The sequence below is a fragment of the Ixodes scapularis genome, unplaced genomic scaffold (genome assembly GCF_016920785.2).
Source record: "Ixodes scapularis isolate PalLabHiFi unplaced genomic scaffold, ASM1692078v2 PGA_scaffold1__304_contigs__length_218370807, whole genome shotgun sequence".
In the NCBI taxonomy this organism is placed as follows: Eukaryota; Metazoa; Arthropoda; class Arachnida; order Ixodida; family Ixodidae; genus Ixodes; species Ixodes scapularis.
In genome coordinates, this window is record NW_024609846.1 from 56,508,510 (window position 1) to 56,517,577 (window position 9,068).

The window sequence follows — 9,068 nt, forward strand, 5'->3', positions numbered from 1 at the left end:
GCACTCGGCTCGTCCAAATAGCCTGTGCAGCGTCCTTAACAATGAGCGTCGGCTTTCTATTGTTCGGTATCTTGGCAGCCTGCCTGCCATTGATGATTACTGTCTTTGCCAGGTGGAACTAAAAAATGTGAAATTGGGGCAGGATGTTATCACATGAGGTGTTTCCAAGCCTGACTTTCGAAAATCCTGAAGCTGCATTGTGAACAAATCTCTTGTTTACATTTGTAATGGGGGAACTATTTGCAGACTACATGAAAGATGCGCATCTTTCATGTCGGATCTGTTTATCCTCGCGAGCCACTCCCGTCATCTCGCCGTTGATAGTTTTGCGGTCTTCGGACACCCAGACAGTCGGAGAGCCGGTAATCGAAAGAATCCCACCGCTGGAGTGTTTTCATCATTCTTTTTCTTGTGGGATTGATTACTGCAGCGAAATATTGCGCAGTTTACTATGACCTACTCGTACGATCCGTGCAACGGTGCCTAGACTTGCCCCACCAGGATGTCAGCCGCCACCCAAAGCCAAGCTCCAGCATCACATGTATGACGCATGTGCAAGGTGCGTATTCCCGCCATCATCTGGCTAGAATGCCTGATGGGAATGCATCATTGATTTTCTTGGTGTGCATTGGGGCAACAAAAAGCCACACCAGGAGGTTGCATTCTGTTGATCGAGGACGTGCGGTGTTCACGGGTGCACTTGATTAAAGATGAAGGGGTGCACCTCGATGCCCCGATGCACACCATTTGGTGGGGGTGATCGAGGATGCTATAAATAACCTAAAAGTTATACACCTTTCCAAGAAACACTCGACCCCAGGGGCAGCAAACTGTTTTCGAGCCCAGTCACCAGGCTTGAGGCTAGACTCTCACCGGTGTCCCTGCTTACCCTAACCGAGCGGACTAATTACGATAGGCGCAGCCTGCATAGGCACAGTTTCAAATACTGCTGGCGGCTAAATTCTCATCTTTTCCCGCTGTATTTTGTGTTTAATGGCGTATGTATTTCCCCAAGGACATTAAAAAAGCATTGTACCACAAGTAAAAAAAAAAAAAAAAACTATTTTTTTGGGTAGGCACGTGACGTGACAGAATAAATGCAACTGAAATGTTAGTTTTCATTTTTTTTTTTTCACAATAAGTTTTGACGGCACCGCCCGATTCGACAAAGCACTTAGTGGTCAAAAATAATTTAACGCTGAAGATAGCCCAAAGGCATGCATTTTTCGCGCTCACAAACAAAGTGTTTACTGATGGGCAGGACACGGACATACAATTTAGCATGTGTTAACATTCAATGAATATATTGTACATACCACAAGATGCAGCGTTATCTGAAAATAATTTATTTGAGAAAGATCTCAAATAAGGCACTCATAGTCGACGACAGTCACATCTTGACGATCGGGTGGAATCCAAGATGATTTTGTTTTTGGGCACGTTTTGGGAAGAGCTTACTTTTTTCACACCAGCACCAAGGCAAAGAAACGGGTGCGACTGACTCCAACCCGAACAACTATTTTTGGCTATGACTGGGAATAACTCTACGCGGATTATCTCTGGGAGGAGGGAGAACAGTTGTCATTGTTCGCAAAATCGCATCGAGGGCCGTTCGGCGTCCCTCCCCTTCTTCGTTTCCGGTGGATGTCAAGCAGAGACGTATGAATAGCAGGCACTTACCAGCCCTATTTCTCACAGTGGAAGATAACACAGAGGGTATGCGCATGCATCGGAAAAATTACGTGGGAACTTTCAAGAGGGGCCAGTAAATGTCTAATGCAAAACCGCAAAACAAGGGTAGAGAATTGTGCTGAGCGGGTTTCCATAGTCCAAGAGAGGCAGACAACTTCTAGCTGATAGGGGACGCAAGAGTCGCAGCAGCCGCATCAGCATCAGCAACATGGTGGGGGGGGGGGGGGGGGACGGACGCGTGCTAACATACTTGGCGGCACATTACAAAAAAAAAAAGCTAATCCGAGCTGTCTATGTAACTAGACCCATTCGCTAGTCATTCGAGGAAACGTCGTGGTCTCGTTTTCATTCGCTAAAACGGCGTTCGATCAAGTGAACGCCTCCCACTTATTTCGGCTCGGCAGAGCCGCGCTGCCGCAGATCGCGAAAATCTGTCCCAAACGTGCCACAAATGTAATGTCGTATACAAGAAGCCAACAATCAAGCATTTGAAAGCTGCAAGGAAGCGGTAGCGAAATATTTACTATGCAACGAACCCGGACTGAAACGCGAATGTCAAGGGTCAGCAGACACCGAGAACATTTAAGACAATAAAGGTTTTCTCTTGTTTTCTTGATCGAGATGGGGTTCTCGAATGTTCACGACATCTTATCTGTTGAAGAACGGGCCGCGGAGGCTTCTGGTGAAGACATCTTTCACAATGTGCCGGTGCAGTCGGACAGCCTGCCGCATCCAGCTCCCCAAAGCAACTCCGCCAACACATTCAGAGAGTTTTAAACTAGCAATAAAATCGGTGCTCAGATTTTAGTGCAAAGCTTCCGAGTGCTGGACGGCACTTGGAAGCCCTGAGAGGTTGTGAGCCCCAAACGTTTGCGCACCTTTGTTCCACAAAAACTCGCTCCGCTAAAGATGTCTCTTTCAGCAGTAAGGAGAGCATCGGGCATACTCAGGAGTGTGATCAGGGGCGCAAATAATTTCAGTAATGGTGGAGATATCGAACATGCCCAAACAGTCACAAAGAGTGTTTGCCTTCCTGCTGACAAACTATTCAACGCAATAATGTTATCATTCATTTAGTTGCTTTGATGTTAGTCACGCTAACTTCTCGCAGAGAGGTGGCATTTCGGTTATGTTGTTCGGTCACTATGACGGATGGTTCGTGTAACCGATTTGGCTTTAGTGCTGGCAAAAGAACAGGTGTGAAAGTATGGCTTGGTTTGCATCAGTACTTGTGCTTAGAAAGCACTTTCGAAAATCATGTGCCCGCACCCATGCCTTTGTCTGCACTGAACTCAACAGCAAAATGCGCCTTTCGTGCTTGTCAGCAAAAGCTCATAAAAAATAATAAATATATAAACTAAGGAGGTTGCCAAGAGCACATCTTGAGTGGTGGATGCTGGGGGCAAACAAAAGCACTTGAGCGAATTCCAGGAGTAATCAAATGCACGAAGCGTGAAACTAGCTGATAAACTTGCGTGCCATATAAAAATTGACTCTGCTTGAACAACAGTCTGTGCTCACGCAGACTCTAACCCGGATCCTGATATCAACCATTTAGCTCCCTGCTTTCAAAAGTGGTTTTAGTACACATGCGCCCATTTTGGCCTGCTCCTGACTTTTGCTTTAGGTAAAGTACAAGATACTTTACTTTTTTAATTACAATAGATTTCGAGCACAAAGTTGCTCTTTCTGAAGCTGAATAAAACTTGCCTTCATCAAGCCAGAGACGCTCTGGCGTCCTGCCATGTGCGCAGACAGGGTGGAGTGGGTTAGGGTGCTCGTGGATGTTGATGATGTGTCGCATCAGAGAGGTCCACTTGGCCAGTACCAGCTGGCCATCACCATTGCTGGTCCAAGCACACCAGTAGATGTGCCTGATGATAGTCTTGAGCCACAGCACGAGCACGCTGTGCTGTTTGGTCCGTGCCACCGCGATGATTTTCTTTTTTACACCTAAAAAGCAGTGTATTAATCCTATAAGGATACGTTCTAGAGTGCATGAGGGGAAAACAACAGTCCTTTGATGGTTTTAGTCTGAAAGCTTTACTTTGACACTATTGGAGAGAGAAAGCCAACCACTTTAGGGGCGGTATTGAGAATCTGCACAAGTCTTCGGGGCAAACTATAGATTGGATAGCGTGGATTTAGGAAAGACAGGGCCAGTGCCACGGTGAAAGCACACCGTGCGACACTGTCAGTGCGAGCACAGCATGGTTGCTTTTCCCCATATTTCTCAGACAGTGAATTAACCCAAGTTGTTGTCTCAGATGAGCCCTTCCCATCGCATAGGTAGCTTTCATGATAGCTTTTCATTTGTCAAACTAAAATAGCAAAAACTGTGAATCGCTTGCTCGTGCTGACTGTGTCGTGCTCTGTACGTTTTCCTGAGGAGATGGCAGAACTTCTTTGGGCAGGGGGCTCACCTTAGTTGTGGAGTTTAAGCTGTCTAAAAGGGAGTCATGGCGATGAAATTGTTCCCCATTAGGGTGCAATTTAAAAGTTTAGGGTGTGCTGACTTCTGTAGAATTTTGTTTCACATAAGCTCAAAACAAATTTTCAGAAGCAAGTTACTATATTAGGAGGCCGGCAAAAATTTCAGGGTCTTTGCAAAGGCAAATATTCGTGTCTACTTGCAAAACCAACGAGGGCATTTGGCACGCCCAAGCGGAAAACGGAGGAATAGTTTTGTCCACCTGATGATTTTCTAACAAACAACCGAAATATTGGTTACCCAGCGCCTTCTCCGCAATAAGCTTCCTTTATATTGGGAACACTTAGGCCGGGATTCGAACCCATCACCTAGAGATTCGGAAGCCGGCACTTTGCCTTGGAGCCACTGAAACAGCCCCCCAGTGCCGTGCTTCAGCAGTTGAGAATTGCTGTAGAGCAGGGGTCCGCAACCGGCGGCCGTCTGCACTGCACAACATTTCGGCCCGCCACAGCAAAAAGGTTGCTAACCCCTGCTGTAGAGGAATATATTATCATACCTTTGGCAACATGCCATACATCGAAGCGATGGTTAATCTCTGGGTAGTGGTCCCTCAGAGAAGCCTTGCCCTCCAAGTGTTGGTCCGTCACCAAAATGTCGACAGACATTTCTTGGGTACGCAGGTAGTTAAGGCACCGCTGCAGCCCCTCAGCTTCCATACGGTTGCTTGAGGACACTTCAGTGGACTGTAAATTATTTTTTACATATAAGAATAAAGGATTGGGTCCAGACATACCAGATTAATACATTAAAGGGGAGTGCATAGCACAAAAGAGGCCAAAATGTTGATCCCGACTGAGGCTGCCACAATCGAAGGCTGGTTGCTTGAACTATCTGCACTGACATGTTGCTGCGTGTTGAAGAGCTGTGATATTTGCAACATTATCCTCATTCTTTTGCTGGTGCATTACCAGGCCTTAGCTGTAGTTTCTTTCTGACATGAACCCTAAAAATGTCCAGCCAGTTTTGTAAGTGGAGAGCAAAGTTCCACCGCTAAGTTGAATGCAACACTATTTACTGCATATTGCTTTACCTTCACAAGCTCCGTGTGTATGACACGATTGGCAGTCGTCTCAAGGAGTGTGTACGTGCCGAAGTCCGCAGAGTGGCCTGGCGTGTCAGCTCTGCCATCTCCAGCAAGGCACAACTTTCTGCCTCGAAGCTCATCAAGCAGAGTTGCCTGCTCGGCGAGCCAGACCTACAAAATACGATAAATCACAGGTATAATCCTAACAACTATAGCAGAAATGCCAAATTCCCCGTACCTCAGTGACTGCGGGCACCAGATAGCATAGCTGAATCTTGAAGAACGAGGTCTTGTGCAGAGACTGCATTCCCATAAGGGAAAAAAGTCTTGGCACTTTTGTAGGGCTGCTCCCTGTAAACAGGGTGGCAGCACACACGGAAATGTTCCCCATGGGCCTCCGATGGAAGACGGGCTGGCTGCGCCAAGTCCTTGTGTGGGACGCTGGAAACGTCACTGCCGCTCGGACCATGGTCCCTACAAAGTCTAGCTGAATTTTGCAATGTGGTGCACCACAGAACAAGCACCTGTCAAGGAGCTCCCTAAGACATGACTCAAACACAAGGAACTTGGCCTCGAAGATCCTGTCTGCCTCTACTGGTTGAGTCGATGCATTGGTCCTGGGATAATAAAACACAGAATTGTATCATTTTATCAATTTTTTTAGCAAACCTTGTGAGTATACTTTTATAAAATGAACTAGTTTAATCAAAACCTGTTGTACAGAAGCTAGTACCCCATTAGAATTTGAATGCCACAGATTGACTATTGAAACCTGACAGATATGCACAGCTGGGGAGCGACGATTGAAAATAGAGATTAGCAGTGATGTGATTGGCCTAAGCCGTTCTGCTGCAAGCCTCGCTTTGCCCTCGACAAGTAATGAATGTCTAATTTCAATGTCTCCAAAAAGACATTGAGACATCTCGCTGCAGGCGTTGCCAAGCAATTCCGTAAAACCGCTTGCCAACATTTTACTGTTCCCGACATGCCAAATTTTCGTTAAAATAAGCAAACGTAAAGCAATGAATTGCAAGCGACCCGGCTGGTGCCTCTCTTGTGCAATAATGTTCGCATGCACGTGAGGGCAACTTCGGCAGCTTGCAGTCGCTTGTGCTTCGTCGCGCGAGTGGAGACGGCTGTTCAATCGAAACCGAAACCATGCCACTCCGCTCCCTCGCCAACTGGTTCCCAAAATTGTATGCAAAATGTAACTGTCCAGCAGCGCGTGCTTGCCAGGCCTGCGGACAAGATACAAGCTAAACACACCGAAAAAAAAAAGAGCCTGAGCGCGTCGATGCAAGACATGGCGAGCCAGGGTCAAAAAGTTCTTGGAGCGCTTTGTGCAACGACTGAACTTGAGACAAACAAACACGCTGTGCGGGTTCAGCGTGCAGACATTGCCTTCTTTGCTTTAGCTCACTTCTCTTCACCAACTTTCCTTTGCGGCAGATTTTTTTACGTACCCGGGTCCCTCTCGAAAGAAAGCCCACCGAGAGAAACCTAGGTAATCAAAACTTCGACACAGCAGTCTGAGTTAAAGAAGGATTTTTGTAGTAGCGCAATTTAAACTATAACAAGAATGTTGATGACCTTGAACAAGCATGGTATAGGCTTCGTGTGCGGCAAGTTTTCCTCTGCAAACTGAATCCTGTGGTACTTAGACTTGATAGAAGAAAATATACCTTCAACAAAGTTTAGGCTAAGAAGTCCTGCGAGCATGTGAGACACAGAGAAAGCGGACAGCAAAGCATGTTTGACGTCTTCTGCAAACCCTCGAAGTGTGTTCTCAATCAAACGTTTCACATCGCTAAACACAAGCTCTGAAACAGAGTGTGCCACCTTATGTTGTTCTGTAAGTTTTAGAAAGAGGAGGCACATTCTTTCCCGGCTGTTAGGGACGAGATCTTGAACGTCAGCCTGTGTCGGAGGGCTATTTTTCTCTTCCACGAATTCATTCATACTTTTGTGGTCAATAACTTCTCTAGAATCTGCCAAATGGTCAGGTGCCTCCATAGGCAATGCTGCTTCAACCTCACCCAAAACATGCGTGTGCTTTTGATGAACATGCTTCATGTATGAATCAACACTTGCATACTTCTCAATGTTGCAAAGCACCTTGAAGTTGTGCTTGTGACCGTGGGCATACCACAGGTGATCGACAGCTGCCAGAAACCTCGTCGCAAAGTGTTCATATAGTGGGCAACGATAACGCACATAGTCCGCCGCGAATGTCGTCCCCTGTCGCCGTCACTCACTGCCTTGAATCAGCACTATCACATCACTTGCTGGGCTTAAGAGTGGCTCGGGGTAATCACAGCGTTAACATAGTGATTGCAGCATTCCATAGTTCTAACTGTCCAGTTACACCAGTCTAATGACCTAATGTTGCTTTACACCTCACTTAGTTGCATATTCCAACATGGTTCATGGTATCCCACCTTACGCCAAGATTCAGTGCACGTTGGGACATTCGTTTCCGAAAACTGCCCTAACTCAACTCGGAGCTGAGCAGAGTCGCCCCCCCATAGCATCCCTTTCCTTCTTCCTTTCTCACACGCGGAAGAAGTCCAAGGGAAAGACGAACGGGGATGGTTTCGATTAGAACACTAAAGCGACAAGACCTCTTTTTAAGTACCTTGTTAGAGGGAAAGAGGGAAGGCAGCAGGGGCGGAGGGACATGTCCCACTGTGACCTTTTTATAAATATACAATGCAATACCATTTGTAGACGCAACTTTGTGCAAAGAAAGTTAGTACTGGCCATATACAGTCCAAATTTTTTTTTAATGGAAACAGGTTTATATAAAGAAAGGGCTCACCGCCGTATGCATTATGCACCTGCACAGTATACAGTATACCAGGGCTCACTGCCATATGCAGAGTGTTAGACCGCATATGCATGCGGTCTAACACTGTTTCTTGAGCTCGGCGGACATATGAGCAGGTAATCGTCATTTTCTGTAGTATACTTAACTAAAATTTGTTAATTAATGTTTCAATAAGTAGCCTTACTGGCAATGTTTCTACTGCAGTTTCGAAGGCTACCACTGTGGAAGGCTAAATCAATTTACAAAAGGTATACAGAGGCCATCTGCTTGAAGATACTAGCTGACAAACTGCATTGTATCCAAACTGCAATGTATTCAAAAAGCTGTATAATTAATTTTAATAAGTGTTGTATTAGGCTGTGGGAAAAAATTAGGCCAATTTGGCAAAACACTTGCTAAGAACGTATATACAGTTTTAATTCACGCAGGGCAGGATTCGTTTTTGTATAAAACTTGGTGCGCGTTAGCTGGTAAACCTTGTATATTTACAAAAATTAATCATGGAGGACCATCATCAAAAGGTGTGGTAGTCGAGATTATGTTGATCACTCGTGCACGTCATGCTTTTAATGTGTACCCAAGCAGCACAATTCCCTGGTTCAAGCTTGAGCCTGCTTGGGCAGCCGGGGAAAGTTTCCCTGGCCCAAGCACCATTTCGCTCCAAGGGGCAAGCTAGCCCCAGCCTGACTAGCCACCCTAGCAGTTCAGTGGGGGTTCCCTGTCTAGCCAAGCTTGGCTCTATGGCGTCTCTACAGCCAGGCCCAGGCTGGCAGTTCAGTGGTCAGCCAAGCTTGGCAAAATGGTCTGAACGCTGCCTGGGCCATGCTGGCAGTTCAGTGGTCAGTCAAGCTTGGCAAAACAGTGTAAATGCGGACTGGGCCAGAGTGGCAGTTCAGCGGTCAGCCAAGCTTGGCCAAACGGTGTAAATACAACCTGGGCCACGATGGCATTTCAGCAGTCAGCCAAGCTTGGCAATACGGTGAAAATGTAGCTCGGGCCAGGGTGGCAGTTCAATCGTCAGCCAATCTCAGCTG